This window comes from Lycorma delicatula, chromosome 13, assembly GCF_047948215.1.
Source record: "Lycorma delicatula isolate Av1 chromosome 13, ASM4794821v1, whole genome shotgun sequence".
NCBI classification, from domain to species: Eukaryota; Metazoa; Arthropoda; class Insecta; order Hemiptera; family Fulgoridae; genus Lycorma; species Lycorma delicatula.
In genome coordinates this window covers 46947909-46962818 of record NC_134467.1, presented here as the reverse complement: position 1 = coordinate 46962818, position 14910 = coordinate 46947909, and the positions used below count along the sequence as shown (strand labels likewise).

Sequence of the window (14910 nt, the reverse complement as noted above, 5' to 3'; positions counted from 1 at the left end):
TAAATAACCATGATATTTGCCAAATATTATTCTCAAAATACGAGAGTTTATTTCATTATTTGTGGTAAACTAGTTTTGAATTTTTTTGAAACTTAATTAATTTGCTTAATATATAAAAAGGTTTAACTAAGTTTAAAATACGCGTACTCTCACCTTATGATTGGTTGAAAAACAAAGAATTCGATTGGTTGGAATTTCGTGTCTGATAATGATAAGAATTACTCTCACCTTATGATTGGTTAAAAAACAAAGAATACGATTGGTTGGAATTTTGTGTATGATAATGATAAGAATTACTCTCACCTTATGATTGGTTAAAAACATCGAATTCGATTGGTTGGTATTTCGTTCATGATGATGATAAGAATTACTCTCACCTTAAGATTGGTTAAAAACTTTGACCATCCCTAATCCATTTTTACTAGTTCTGGTGTGACATCTGTACGTAAGAATGGATCTGGCATAACTCAAAAACGATTAGCCGTAGAATGTTGAAATTCTGGATTTAGGACTGTTGTGACATCTAGTTGTGCACCTCTTCTTTTGATAACAATCGACTGCCCAAAAGCCAATTTTTTGGGGGATTTTGGACTTTTTCTTAACTGCAGTAATCAGCCCTCATTGAGAGCTTTTTAACGATATATCATAAGTGGTACTTATTTTCATCGGTTCCAGAGTTACTGCCATTAACATTTTAATTAATGAAATATTTGGATTGTACTAGGGGAAGACCATCGGTTCGAATCTGATTTCATTTTCTTTTTTTTTAATTTAAACATATTGATTTATTAATAATTATTAATCTCTGATTGTAAAAAAAATGTGTATATATAATTTAATAGGCGTACAAGGTTTCCGCATCAGAAAAAACTGCCCTAATGAAAAAATTACATTATAATATGCTTGCGTTTTGGCAACAAATTTATACATGTACACAGAGGTGTTTAACGAGTATATATCTTATTTTTCCTGTTTAGCCTCCGGTAACTACCGTTTAGATAATACTTCAGAGGATGAATGAGGATGATATGTATGAGTGTAAATGAAGTGTAGTCTTTACAGTCTCAGTTCGACCGTTCCTGAGATGCGTGGTTAATTGAAACCCAACCACCAAACAACACCGGTATCTACGATCTAGTATTCAAATTCGTATAAAAGTAACTGCCTTTTCTAGGACTTGAACGCTGGAACTGTCGACTTCAAAATCAACTGATTTTGGGAAGATGTGACCAATTTAGAGGCCAACACTAAACACACACACTTAATATACAAACTCTAGAAAATTTCCATCGGTTTTTGTTTGGGGACTTAGGTGTCAAAACGTCAAGATTCGGTGAAAAACTTACATGCCAAAACTATATGTGTGGGCATATGTTTGTATGTGTTTAGTGTTGGCCTCTAAATCACATTATATATCCAGAACTACTGGACCGATTTTGACCAAACTCTGTCAGATTACTTCTATATATGTGGGTGGCATTGATGCCATTAAATTTTCAACTTAAAAGTTATAGCGGGTGAAGATGTAGAGCAAGGTCACTCTCACTATCTCGAGATTTCGCCTAATTAAGGTTGTATTTTCATAGGCGTATTACAAAATTTAACACAAGATTCATGATAAGGTTTTGTTTTTGGCTCTAAACTGTGTTGTGACTGCACAAGTCAGCCGTAGAATTAAGTTAATGAATATTATTTAAATTATAAAAAAGTAACTTGGTCAGGTAACTCGATACCTGGTGCGTTAGGTCTCTCGGCTATAGTAGTTTGCCGACCGTACACGCAAAATTTGTTCTATGTAAGTTGTGTCGTTTCATAAGTTTAGTTATTGCCGACCATCGCCACACCTGCGCGAATTAAATACGGTATGCGCGTGCGCTTTAATTAGAATCATTGAATTAAATAAACGAAAAAAAATATTATATTTAAATAAAATGATGAAAACATTAAATTAAGTTGTGTGTGTAAGTCGTGCACCAGAAACAACCCACAGTTGTCAGCTTTTTTATTTTTTAACTATGTAGCCGTTGTTTTATTTAATCTTTTTTTTATTATAAAATAACGATTTTGTAATTCATTGAAAGCAGACTGTATTCCTGAATGAGAAAGGTTGATTTCATTTCTTCTAGAAATATTTTATTAAATTGAAATTAATTCCGTGTTCTGTGTTTTTTTAAGTTACTGATTTGCCCTCATGCTCTGTAAAATAAAATTTACTTTATAATCAAAAGAATCTTTGAATTTTCAATTCAGTATATATATATATATATATATATATATATATATATATATATATATATGTTTTATATATACTAATATAAAAATCGATTGTATAAAGGATTGAATGAATTTGATGTCTCTCTCTCTCTCTCTCTCTCTGTATGTTTGTGTGTGTGCTTTGTATATGTACAGTTACTCAACTTTATATGTTCTGTTAAAAATGTTTACAAAGTTAATTCAGTTTACCATGATTTCAAAGAAATATTTTCTTTGAATTCCCTTTTTTTAATATTTACTTAACTTTTTTTTCAGTTCGATTAAAATCTTTCTGTGAAGATTTGAATCTGATTTTTTGTTCTTATCTTCTTCAATTTGTTTCATCAAAGGTTATTTAATTTTTTATATCTTTAAAATAATATTTATTCTACTGATTTTTTTCGCTCTAAAAAAAATGGGAATTTCTTTTATTATAATCTGTATCAATGTATTTTTATTTTGCAACTAGTTGACCCCGTAATGCTTCGCCATCGCAAGATTTGAGTATATATATTAAATGAGCACAAATAAAAGTTTAATAAAACATTAAAAAATTGAACGTTTCGGAACTTCACAAAATTTAACCTTTCACTTTTTCCTTTCTTCCTTTCTTCCCTTTTTCCCTTCTTCACTTCTTCCCTTTACACTTATTTTCTTTTCTTCCTATTTCCCTTTTTCCATTCTTCGCAAAAATATTTCTTTACCCGTAAATAATATATAATTTATAATATATGAGCCCAATCGAACAATTAATATTTTTTTTCAAAATATCCCGCCTCCAGCGCTACCTAGCCGGTTCAAACTAATTCAGAAACCTTCCCTGGCATGCGTCCAACCATTCCCCAAAGTTTCATCGCTATCGGATGAACGGTTTAGGAAGGCATAAGAGACATACAGACAGACAAACATTCATTTTTATATATAATTATATATATAATTACTTATTATTCTTTTTAAATTAACATAATTTTACAATTTATTGTTATTAAGTTGTTTTTGAATGTTTTGACCACGTAAATAATTAAATATCAATGAGTTAGGATCGTTTAATTAATAAAATAATTTCAGTAAAGTAACATGGTCGTTTGAGAAGTTCATGGTCTGACACATAGATGGCGGAAATACGACTAAATAACCATGATATTTGCCAAATATTATTCTCAAAATACGAGAGTTTATTTCATTATTTGTGGTAAACTAGTTTTGAATTTTTTTGAAACTTAATTAATTTGCTTAATATATAAAAAGGTTTAACTAAGTTTAAAATACGCGTACTCTCACCTTATGATTGGTTGAAAAACAAAGAATTCGATTGGTTGGAATTTCGTGTCTGATAATGATAAGAATTACTCTCACCTTATGATTGGTTAAAAAACAAAGAATACGATTGGTTGGAATTTTGTGTATGATAATGATAAGAATTACTCTCACCTTATGATTGGTTAAAAACATCGAATTCGATTGGTTGGTATTTCGTTCATGATGATGATAAGAATTACTCTCACCTTAAGATTGGTTAAAAACTTTGACCATCCCTAATCCATTTTTACTAGTTCTGGTGTGACATCTGTACGTAAGAATGGATCTGGCATAACTCAAAAACGATTAGCCGTAGAATGTTGAAATTCTGGATTTAGGACTGTTGTGACATCTAGTTGTGCACCTCTTCTTTTGATAACAATCGACTGCCCAAAAGCCAATTTTTTGGGGGATTTTGGACTTTTTCTTAACTGCAGTAATCAGCCCTCATTGAGAGCTTTTTAACGATATATCATAAGTGGTACTTATTTTCATCGGTTCCAGAGTTACTGCCATTAACATTTTAATTAATGAAATATTTGGATTGTACTAGGGGAAGACCATCGGTTCGAATCTGATTTCATTTTCTTTTTTTTTAATTTAAACATATTGATTTATTAATAATTATTAATCTCTGATTGTAAAAAAAATGTGTATATATAATTTAATAGGCGTACAAGGTTTCCGCATCAGAAAAAACTGCCCTAATGAAAAAATTACATTATAATATGCTTGCGTTTTGGCAACAAATTTATACATGTACACAGAGGTGTTTAACGAGTATATATCTTATTTTTCCTGTTTAGCCTCCGGTAACTACCGTTTAGATAATACTTCAGAGGATGAATGAGGATGATATGTATGAGTGTAAATGAAGTGTAGTCTTTACAGTCTCAGTTCGACCGTTCCTGAGATGCGTGGTTAATTGAAACCCAACCACCAAACAACACCGGTATCTACGATCTAGTATTCAAATTCGTATAAAAGTAACTGCCTTTTCTAGGACTTGAACGCTGGAACTGTCGACTTCAAAATCAACTGATTTTGGGAAGATGTGACCAATTTAGAGGCCAACACTAAACACACACACTTAATATACAAACTCTAGAAAATTTCCATCGGTTTTTGTTTGGGGACTTAGGTGTCAAAACGTCAAGATTCGGTGAAAAACTTACATGCCAAAACTATATGTGTGGGCATATGTTTGTATGTGTTTAGTGTTGGCCTCTAAATCACATTATATATCCAGAACTACTGGACCGATTTTGACCAAACTCTGTCAGATTACTTCTATATATGTGGGTGGCATTGATGCCATTAAATTTTCAACTTAAAAGTTATAGCGGGTGAAGATGTAGAGCAAGGTCACTCTCACTATCTCGAGATTTCGCCTAATTAAGGTTGTATTTTCATAGGCGTATTACAAAATTTAACACAAGATTCATGATAAGGTTTTGTTTTTGGCTCTAAACTGTGTTGTGACTGCACAAGTCAGCCGTAGAATTAAGTTAATGAATATTATTTAAATTATAAAAAAGTAACTTGGTCAGGTAACTCGATACCTGGTGCGTTAGGTCTCTCGGCTATAGTAGTTTGCCGACCGTACACGCAAAATTTGTTCTATGTAAGTTGTGTCGTTTCATAAGTTTAGTTATTGCCGACCATCGCCACACCTGCGCGAATTAAATACGGTATGCGCGTGCGCTTTAATTAGAATCATTGAATTAAATAAACGAAAAAAAATATTATATTTAAATAAAATGATGAAAACATTAAATTAAGTTGTGTGTGTAAGTCGTGCACCAGAAACAACCCACAGTTGTCAGCTTTTTTATTTTTTAACTATGTAGCCGTTGTTTTATTTAATCTTTTTTTTATTATAAAATAACGATTTTGTAATTCATTGAAAGCAGACTGTATTCCTGAATGAGAAAGGTTGATTTCATTTCTTCTAGAAATATTTTATTAAATTGAAATTAATTCCGTGTTCTGTGTTTTTTTAAGTTACTGATTTGCCCTCATGCTCTGTAAAATAAAATTTACTTTATAATCAAAAGAATCTTTGAATTTTCAATTCAGTATATATATATATATATATATATATATATATATATGTTTTATATATACTAATATAAAAATCGATTGTATAAAGGATTGAATGAATTTGATGTCTCTCTCTCTCTCTCTCTCTCTGTATGTTTGTGTGTGTGCTTTGTATATGTACAGTTACTCAACTTTATATGTTCTGTTAAAAATGTTTACAAAGTTAATTCAGTTTACCATGATTTCAAAGAAATATTTTCTTTGAATTCCCTTTTTTTAATATTTACTTAACTTTTTTTTCAGTTCGATTAAAATCTTTCTGTGAAGATTTGAATCTGATTTTTTGTTCTTATCTTCTTCAATTTGTTTCATCAAAGGTTATTTAATTTTTTATATCTTTAAAATAATATTTATTCTACTGATTTTTTTCGCTCTAAAAAAAATGGGAATTTCTTTTATTATAATCTGTATCAATGTATTTTTATTTTGCAACTAGTTGACCCCGTAATGCTTCGCCATCGCAAGATTTGAGTATATATATTAAATGAGCACAAATAAAAGTTTAATAAAACATTAAAAAATTGAACGTTTCGGAACTTCACAAAATTTAACCTTTCACTTTTTCCTTTCTTCCTTTCTTCCCTTTTTCCCTTCTTCACTTCTTCCCTTTACACTTATTTTCTTTTCTTCCTATTTCCCTTTTTCCATTCTTCGCAAAAATATTTCTTTACCCGTAAATAATATATAATTTATAATATATGAGCCCAATCGAACAATTAATATTTTTTTTCAAAATATCCCGCCTCCAGCGCTACCTAGCCGGTTCAAACTAATTCAGAAACCTTCCCTGGCATGCGTCCAACCATTCCCCAAAGTTTCATCGCTATCGGATGAACGGTTTAGGAAGGCATAAGAGACATACAGACAGACAAACATTCATTTTTATATATAATTATATATATAATTACTTATTATTCTTTTTAAATTAACATAATTTTACAATTTATTGTTATTAAGTTGTTTTTGAATGTTTTGACCACGTAAATAATTAAATATCAATGAGTTAGGATCGTTTAATTAATAAAATAATTTCAGTAAAGTAACATGGTCGTTTGAGAAGTTCATGGTCTGACACATAGATGGCGGAAATACGACTAAATAACCATGATATTTGCCAAATATTATTCTCAAAATACGAGAGTTTATTTCATTATTTGTGGTAAACTAGTTTTGAATTTTTTTGAAACTTAATTAATTTGCTTAATATATAAAAAGGTTTAACTAAGTTTAAAATACGCGTACTCTCACCTTATGATTGGTTGAAAAACAAAGAATTCGATTGGTTGGAATTTCGTGTCTGATAATGATAAGAATTACTCTCACCTTATGATTGGTTAAAAAACAAAGAATACGATTGGTTGGAATTTTGTGTATGATAATGATAAGAATTACTCTCACCTTATGATTGGTTAAAAACATCGAATTCGATTGGTTGGTATTTCGTTCATGATGATGATAAGAATTACTCTCACCTTAAGATTGGTTAAAAACTTTGACCATCCCTAATCCATTTTTACTAGTTCTGGTGTGACATCTGTACGTAAGAATGGATCTGGCATAACTCAAAAACGATTAGCCGTAGAATGTTGAAATTCTGGATTTAGGACTGTTGTGACATCTAGTTGTGCACCTCTTCTTTTGATAACAATCGACTGCCCAAAAGCCAATTTTTTGGGGGATTTTGGACTTTTTCTTAACTGCAGTAATCAGCCCTCATTGAGAGCTTTTTAACGATATATCATAAGTGGTACTTATTTTCATCGGTTCCAGAGTTACTGCCATTAACATTTTAATTAATGAAATATTTGGATTGTACTAGGGGAAGACCATCGGTTCGAATCTGATTTCATTTTCTTTTTTTTTAATTTAAACATATTGATTTATTAATAATTATTAATCTCTGATTGTAAAAAAAATGTGTATATATAATTTAATAGGCGTACAAGGTTTCCGCATCAGAAAAAACTGCCCTAATGAAAAAATTACATTATAATATGCTTGCGTTTTGGCAACAAATTTATACATGTACACAGAGGTGTTTAACGAGTATATATCTTATTTTTCCTGTTTAGCCTCCGGTAACTACCGTTTAGATAATACTTCAGAGGATGAATGAGGATGATATGTATGAGTGTAAATGAAGTGTAGTCTTTACAGTCTCAGTTCGACCGTTCCTGAGATGCGTGGTTAATTGAAACCCAACCACCAAACAACACCGGTATCTACGATCTAGTATTCAAATTCGTATAAAAGTAACTGCCTTTTCTAGGACTTGAACGCTGGAACTGTCGACTTCAAAATCAACTGATTTTGGGAAGATGTGACCAATTTAGAGGCCAACACTAAACACACACACTTAATATACAAACTCTAGAAAATTTCCATCGGTTTTTGTTTGGGGACTTAGGTGTCAAAACGTCAAGATTCGGTGAAAAACTTACATGCCAAAACTATATGTGTGGGCATATGTTTGTATGTGTTTAGTGTTGGCCTCTAAATCACATTATATATCCAGAACTACTGGACCGATTTTGACCAAACTCTGTCAGATTACTTCTATATATGTGGGTGGCATTGATGCCATTAAATTTTCAACTTAAAAGTTATAGCGGGTGAAGATGTAGAGCAAGGTCACTCTCACTATCTCGAGATTTCGCCTAATTAAGGTTGTATTTTCATAGGCGTATTACAAAATTTAACACAAGATTCATGATAAGGTTTTGTTTTTGGCTCTAAACTGTGTTGTGACTGCACAAGTCAGCCGTAGAATTAAGTTAATGAATATTATTTAAATTATAAAAAAGTAACTTGGTCAGGTAACTCGATACCTGGTGCGTTAGGTCTCTCGGCTATAGTAGTTTGCCGACCGTACACGCAAAATTTGTTCTATGTAAGTTGTGTCGTTTCATAAGTTTAGTTATTGCCGACCATCGCCACACCTGCGCGAATTAAATACGGTATGCGCGTGCGCTTTAATTAGAATCATTGAATTAAATAAACGAAAAAAAATATTATATTTAAATAAAATGATGAAAACATTAAATTAAGTTGTGTGTGTAAGTCGTGCACCAGAAACAACCCACAGTTGTCAGCTTTTTTATTTTTTAACTATGTAGCCGTTGTTTTATTTAATCTTTTTTTTATTATAAAATAACGATTTTGTAATTCATTGAAAGCAGACTGTATTCCTGAATGAGAAAGGTTGATTTCATTTCTTCTAGAAATATTTTATTAAATTGAAATTAATTCCGTGTTCTGTGTTTTTTTAAGTTACTGATTTGCCCTCATGCTCTGTAAAATAAAATTTACTTTATAATCAAAAGAATCTTTGAATTTTCAATTCAGTATATATATATATATATATATATATATATATATATGTTTTATATATACTAATATAAAAATCGATTGTATAAAGGATTGAATGAATTTGATGTCTCTCTCTCTCTCTCTCTCTCTGTATGTTTGTGTGTGTGCTTTGTATATGTACAGTTACTCAACTTTATATGTTCTGTTAAAAATGTTTACAAAGTTAATTCAGTTTACCATGATTTCAAAGAAATATTTTCTTTGAATTCCCTTTTTTTAATATTTACTTAACTTTTTTTTCAGTTCGATTAAAATCTTTCTGTGAAGATTTGAATCTGATTTTTTGTTCTTATCTTCTTCAATTTGTTTCATCAAAGGTTATTTAATTTTTTATATCTTTAAAATAATATTTATTCTACTGATTTTTTTCGCTCTAAAAAAAATGGGAATTTCTTTTATTATAATCTGTATCAATGTATTTTTATTTTGCAACTAGTTGACCCCGTAATGCTTCGCCATCGCAAGATTTGAGTATATATATTAAATGAGCACAAATAAAAGTTTAATAAAACATTAAAAAATTGAACGTTTCGGAACTTCACAAAATTTAACCTTTCACTTTTTCCTTTCTTCCTTTCTTCCCTTTTTCCCTTCTTCACTTCTTCCCTTTACACTTATTTTCTTTTCTTCCTATTTCCCTTTTTCCATTCTTCGCAAAAATATTTCTTTACCCGTAAATAATATATAATTTATAATATATGAGCCCAATCGAACAATTAATATTTTTTTTCAAAATATCCCGCCTCCAGCGCTACCTAGCCGGTTCAAACTAATTCAGAAACCTTCCCTGGCATGCGTCCAACCATTCCCCAAAGTTTCATCGCTATCGGATGAACGGTTTAGGAAGGCATAAGAGACATACAGACAGACAAACATTCATTTTTATATATAATTATATATATAATTACTTATTATTCTTTTTAAATTAACATAATTTTACAATTTATTGTTATTAAGTTGTTTTTGAATGTTTTGACCACGTAAATAATTAAATATCAATGAGTTAGGATCGTTTAATTAATAAAATAATTTCAGTAAAGTAACATGGTCGTTTGAGAAGTTCATGGTCTGACACATAGATGGCGGAAATACGACTAAATAACCATGATATTTGCCAAATATTATTCTCAAAATACGAGAGTTTATTTCATTATTTGTGGTAAACTAGTTTTGAATTTTTTTGAAACTTAATTAATTTGCTTAATATATAAAAAGGTTTAACTAAGTTTAAAATACGCGTACTCTCACCTTATGATTGGTTGAAAAACAAAGAATTCGATTGGTTGGAATTTCGTGTCTGATAATGATAAGAATTACTCTCACCTTATGATTGGTTAAAAAACAAAGAATACGATTGGTTGGAATTTTGTGTATGATAATGATAAGAATTACTCTCACCTTATGATTGGTTAAAAACATCGAATTCGATTGGTTGGTATTTCGTTCATGATGATGATAAGAATTACTCTCACCTTAAGATTGGTTAAAAACTTTGACCATCCCTAATCCATTTTTACTAGTTCTGGTGTGACATCTGTACGTAAGAATGGATCTGGCATAACTCAAAAACGATTAGCCGTAGAATGTTGAAATTCTGGATTTAGGACTGTTGTGACATCTAGTTGTGCACCTCTTCTTTTGATAACAATCGACTGCCCAAAAGCCAATTTTTTGGGGGATTTTGGACTTTTTCTTAACTGCAGTAATCAGCCCTCATTGAGAGCTTTTTAACGATATATCATAAGTGGTACTTATTTTCATCGGTTCCAGAGTTACTGCCATTAACATTTTAATTAATGAAATATTTGGATTGTACTAGGGGAAGACCATCGGTTCGAATCTGATTTCATTTTCTTTTTTTTTAATTTAAACATATTGATTTATTAATAATTATTAATCTCTGATTGTAAAAAAAATGTGTATATATAATTTAATAGGCGTACAAGGTTTCCGCATCAGAAAAAACTGCCCTAATGAAAAAATTACATTATAATATGCTTGCGTTTTGGCAACAAATTTATACATGTACACAGAGGTGTTTAACGAGTATATATCTTATTTTTCCTGTTTAGCCTCCGGTAACTACCGTTTAGATAATACTTCAGAGGATGAATGAGGATGATATGTATGAGTGTAAATGAAGTGTAGTCTTTACAGTCTCAGTTCGACCGTTCCTGAGATGCGTGGTTAATTGAAACCCAACCACCAAACAACACCGGTATCTACGATCTAGTATTCAAATTCGTATAAAAGTAACTGCCTTTTCTAGGACTTGAACGCTGGAACTGTCGACTTCAAAATCAACTGATTTTGGGAAGATGTGACCAATTTAGAGGCCAACACTAAACACACACACTTAATATACAAACTCTAGAAAATTTCCATCGGTTTTTGTTTGGGGACTTAGGTGTCAAAACGTCAAGATTCGGTGAAAAACTTACATGCCAAAACTATATGTGTGGGCATATGTTTGTATGTGTTTAGTGTTGGCCTCTAAATCACATTATATATCCAGAACTACTGGACCGATTTTGACCAAACTCTGTCAGATTACTTCTATATATGTGGGTGGCATTGATGCCATTAAATTTTCAACTTAAAAGTTATAGCGGGTGAAGATGTAGAGCAAGGTCACTCTCACTATCTCGAGATTTCGCCTAATTAAGGTTGTATTTTCATAGGCGTATTACAAAATTTAACACAAGATTCATGATAAGGTTTTGTTTTTGGCTCTAAACTGTGTTGTGACTGCACAAGTCAGCCGTAGAATTAAATTAATGAATATTATTTAAATTATAAAAAAGTAACTTGGTCAGGTAACTCGATACCTGGTGCGTTAGGTCTCTCGGCTATAGTAGTTTGCCGACCGTACACGCAAAATTTGTTCTATGTAAGTTGTGTCGTTTCATAAGTTTAGTTATTGCCGACCATCGCCACACCTGCGCGAATTAAATACGGTATGCGCGTGCGCTTTAATTAGAATCATTGAATTAAATAAACGAAAAAAAATATTATATTTAAATAAAATGATGAAAACATTAAATTAAGTTGTGTGTGTAAGTCGTGCACCAGAAACAACCCACAGTTGTCAGCTTTTTTATTTTTTAACTATGTAGCCGTTGTTTTATTTAATCTTTTTTTTATTATAAAATAACGATTTTGTAATTCATTGAAAGCAGACTGTATTCCTGAATGAGAAAGGTTGATTTCATTTCTTCTAGAAATATTTTATTAAATTGAAATTAATTCCGTGTTCTGTGTTTTTTTAAGTTACTGATTTGCCCTCATGCTCTGTAAAATAAAATTTACTTTATAATCAAAAGAATCTTTGAATTTTCAATTCAGTATATATATATATATATATATATATATATATATGTTTTATATATACTAATATAAAAATCGATTGTATAAAGGATTGAATGAATTTGATGTCTCTCTCTCTCTCTCTCTCTCTGTATGTTTGTGTGTGTGCTTTGTATATGTACAGTTACTCAACTTTATATGTTCTGTTAAAAATGTTTACAAAGTTAATTCAGTTTACCATGATTTCAAAGAAATATTTTCTTTGAATTCCCTTTTTTTAATATTTACTTAACTTTTTTTTCAGTTCGATTAAAATCTTTCTGTGAAGATTTGAATCTGATTTTTTGTTCTTATCTTCTTCAATTTGTTTCATCAAAGGTTATTTAATTTTTTATATCTTTAAAATAATATTTATTCTACTGATTTTTTTCGCTCTAAAAAAAATGGGAATTTCTTTTATTATAATCTGTATCAATGTATTTTTATTTTGCAACTAGTTGACCCCGTAATGCTTCGCCATCGCAAGATTTGAGTATATATATTAAATGAGCACAAATAAAAGTTTAATAAAACATTAAAAAATTGAACGTTTCGGAACTTCACAAAATTTAACCTTTCACTTTTTCCTTTCTTCCTTTCTTCCCTTTTTCCCTTCTTCACTTCTTCCCTTTACACTTATTTTCTTTTCTTCCTATTTCCCTTTTTCCATTCTTCGCAAAAATATTTCTTTACCCGTAAATAATATATAATTTATAATATATGAGCCCAATCGAACAATTAATATTTTTTTTCAAAATATCCCGCCTCCAGCGCTACCTAGCCGGTTCAAACTAATTCAGAAACCTTCCCTGGCATGCGTCCAACCATTCCCCAAAGTTTCATCGCTATCGGATGAACGGTTTAGGAAGGCATAAGAGACATACAGACAGACAAACATTCATTTTTATATATAATTATATATATAATTACTTATTATTCTTTTTAAATTAACATAATTTTACAATTTATTGTTATTAAGTTGTTTTTGAATGTTTTGACCACGTAAATAATTAAATATCAATGAGTTAGGATCGTTTAATTAATAAAATAATTTCAGTAAAGTAACATGGTCGTTTGAGAAGTTCATGGTCTGACACATAGATGGCGGAAATACGACTAAATAACCATGATATTTGCCAAATATTATTCTCAAAATACGAGAGTTTATTTCATTATTTGTGGTAAACTAGTTTTGAATTTTTTTGAAACTTAATTAATTTGCTTAATATATAAAAAGGTTTAACTAAGTTTAAAATACGCGTACTCTCACCTTATGATTGGTTGAAAAACAAAGAATTCGATTGGTTGGAATTTCGTGTCTGATAATGATAAGAATTACTCTCACCTTATGATTGGTTAAAAAACAAAGAATACGATTGGTTGGAATTTTGTGTATGATAATGATAAGAATTACTCTCACCTTATGATTGGTTAAAAACATCGAATTCGATTGGTTGGTATTTCGTTCATGATGATGATAAGAATTACTCTCACCTTAAGATTGGTTAAAAACTTTGACCATCCCTAATCCATTTTTACTAGTTCTGGTGTGACATCTGTACGTAAGAATGGATCTGGCATAACTCAAAAACGATTAGCCGTAGAATGTTGAAATTCTGGATTTAGGACTGTTGTGACATCTAGTTGTGCACCTCTTCTTTTGATAACAATCGACTGCCCAAAAGCCAATTTTTTGGGGGATTTTGGACTTTTTCTTAACTGCAGTAATCAGCCCTCATTGAGAGCTTTTTAACGATATATCATAAGTGGTACTTATTTTCATCGGTTCCAGAGTTACTGCCATTAACATTTTAATTAATGAAATATTTGGATTGTACTAGGGGAAGACCATCGGTTCGAATCTGATTTCATTTTCTTTTTTTTTAATTTAAACATATTGATTTATTAATAATTATTAATCTCTGATTGTAAAAAAAATGTGTATATATAATTTAATAGGCGTACAAGGTTTCCGCATCAGAAAAAACTGCCCTAATGAAAAAATTACATTATAATATGCTTGCGTTTTGGCAACAAATTTATACATGTACACAGAGGTGTTTAACGAGTATATATCTTATTTTTCCTGTTTAGCCTCCGGTAACTACCGTTTAGATAATACTTCAGAGGATGAATGAGGATGATATGTATGAGTGTAAATGAAGTGTAGTCTTTACAGTCTCAGTTCGACCGTTCCTGAGATGCGTGGTTAATTGAAACCCAACCACCAAACAACACCGGTATCTACGATCTAGTATTCAAATTCGTATAAAAGTAACTGCCTTTTCTAGGACTTGAACGCTGGAACTGTCGACTTCAAAATCAACTGATTTTGGGAAGATGTGACCAATTTAGAGGCCAACACTAAACACACACACTTAATATACAAACTCTAGAAAATTTCCATCGGTTTTTGTTTGGGGACTTAGGTGTCAAAACGTCAAGATTCGGTGAAAAACTTACATGCCAAAACTATATGTGTGGGCATACGTTTGTATGTGTTTAGTGTTGGCCTCTAAATCACATTATATATCCAGAACT

General features: G+C 30.8%; 1 protein-coding gene across 2 annotated transcripts in view; it reads right to left on the bottom strand.

Moving 5' to 3' along the window:
- Positions 1 to 14910, bottom strand: part of LOC142333864 (uncharacterized) — a 782720-nt gene that overhangs the window by 601337 nt on the left and 166473 nt on the right. The gene's annotated exons all lie outside the window — the stretch shown is intronic.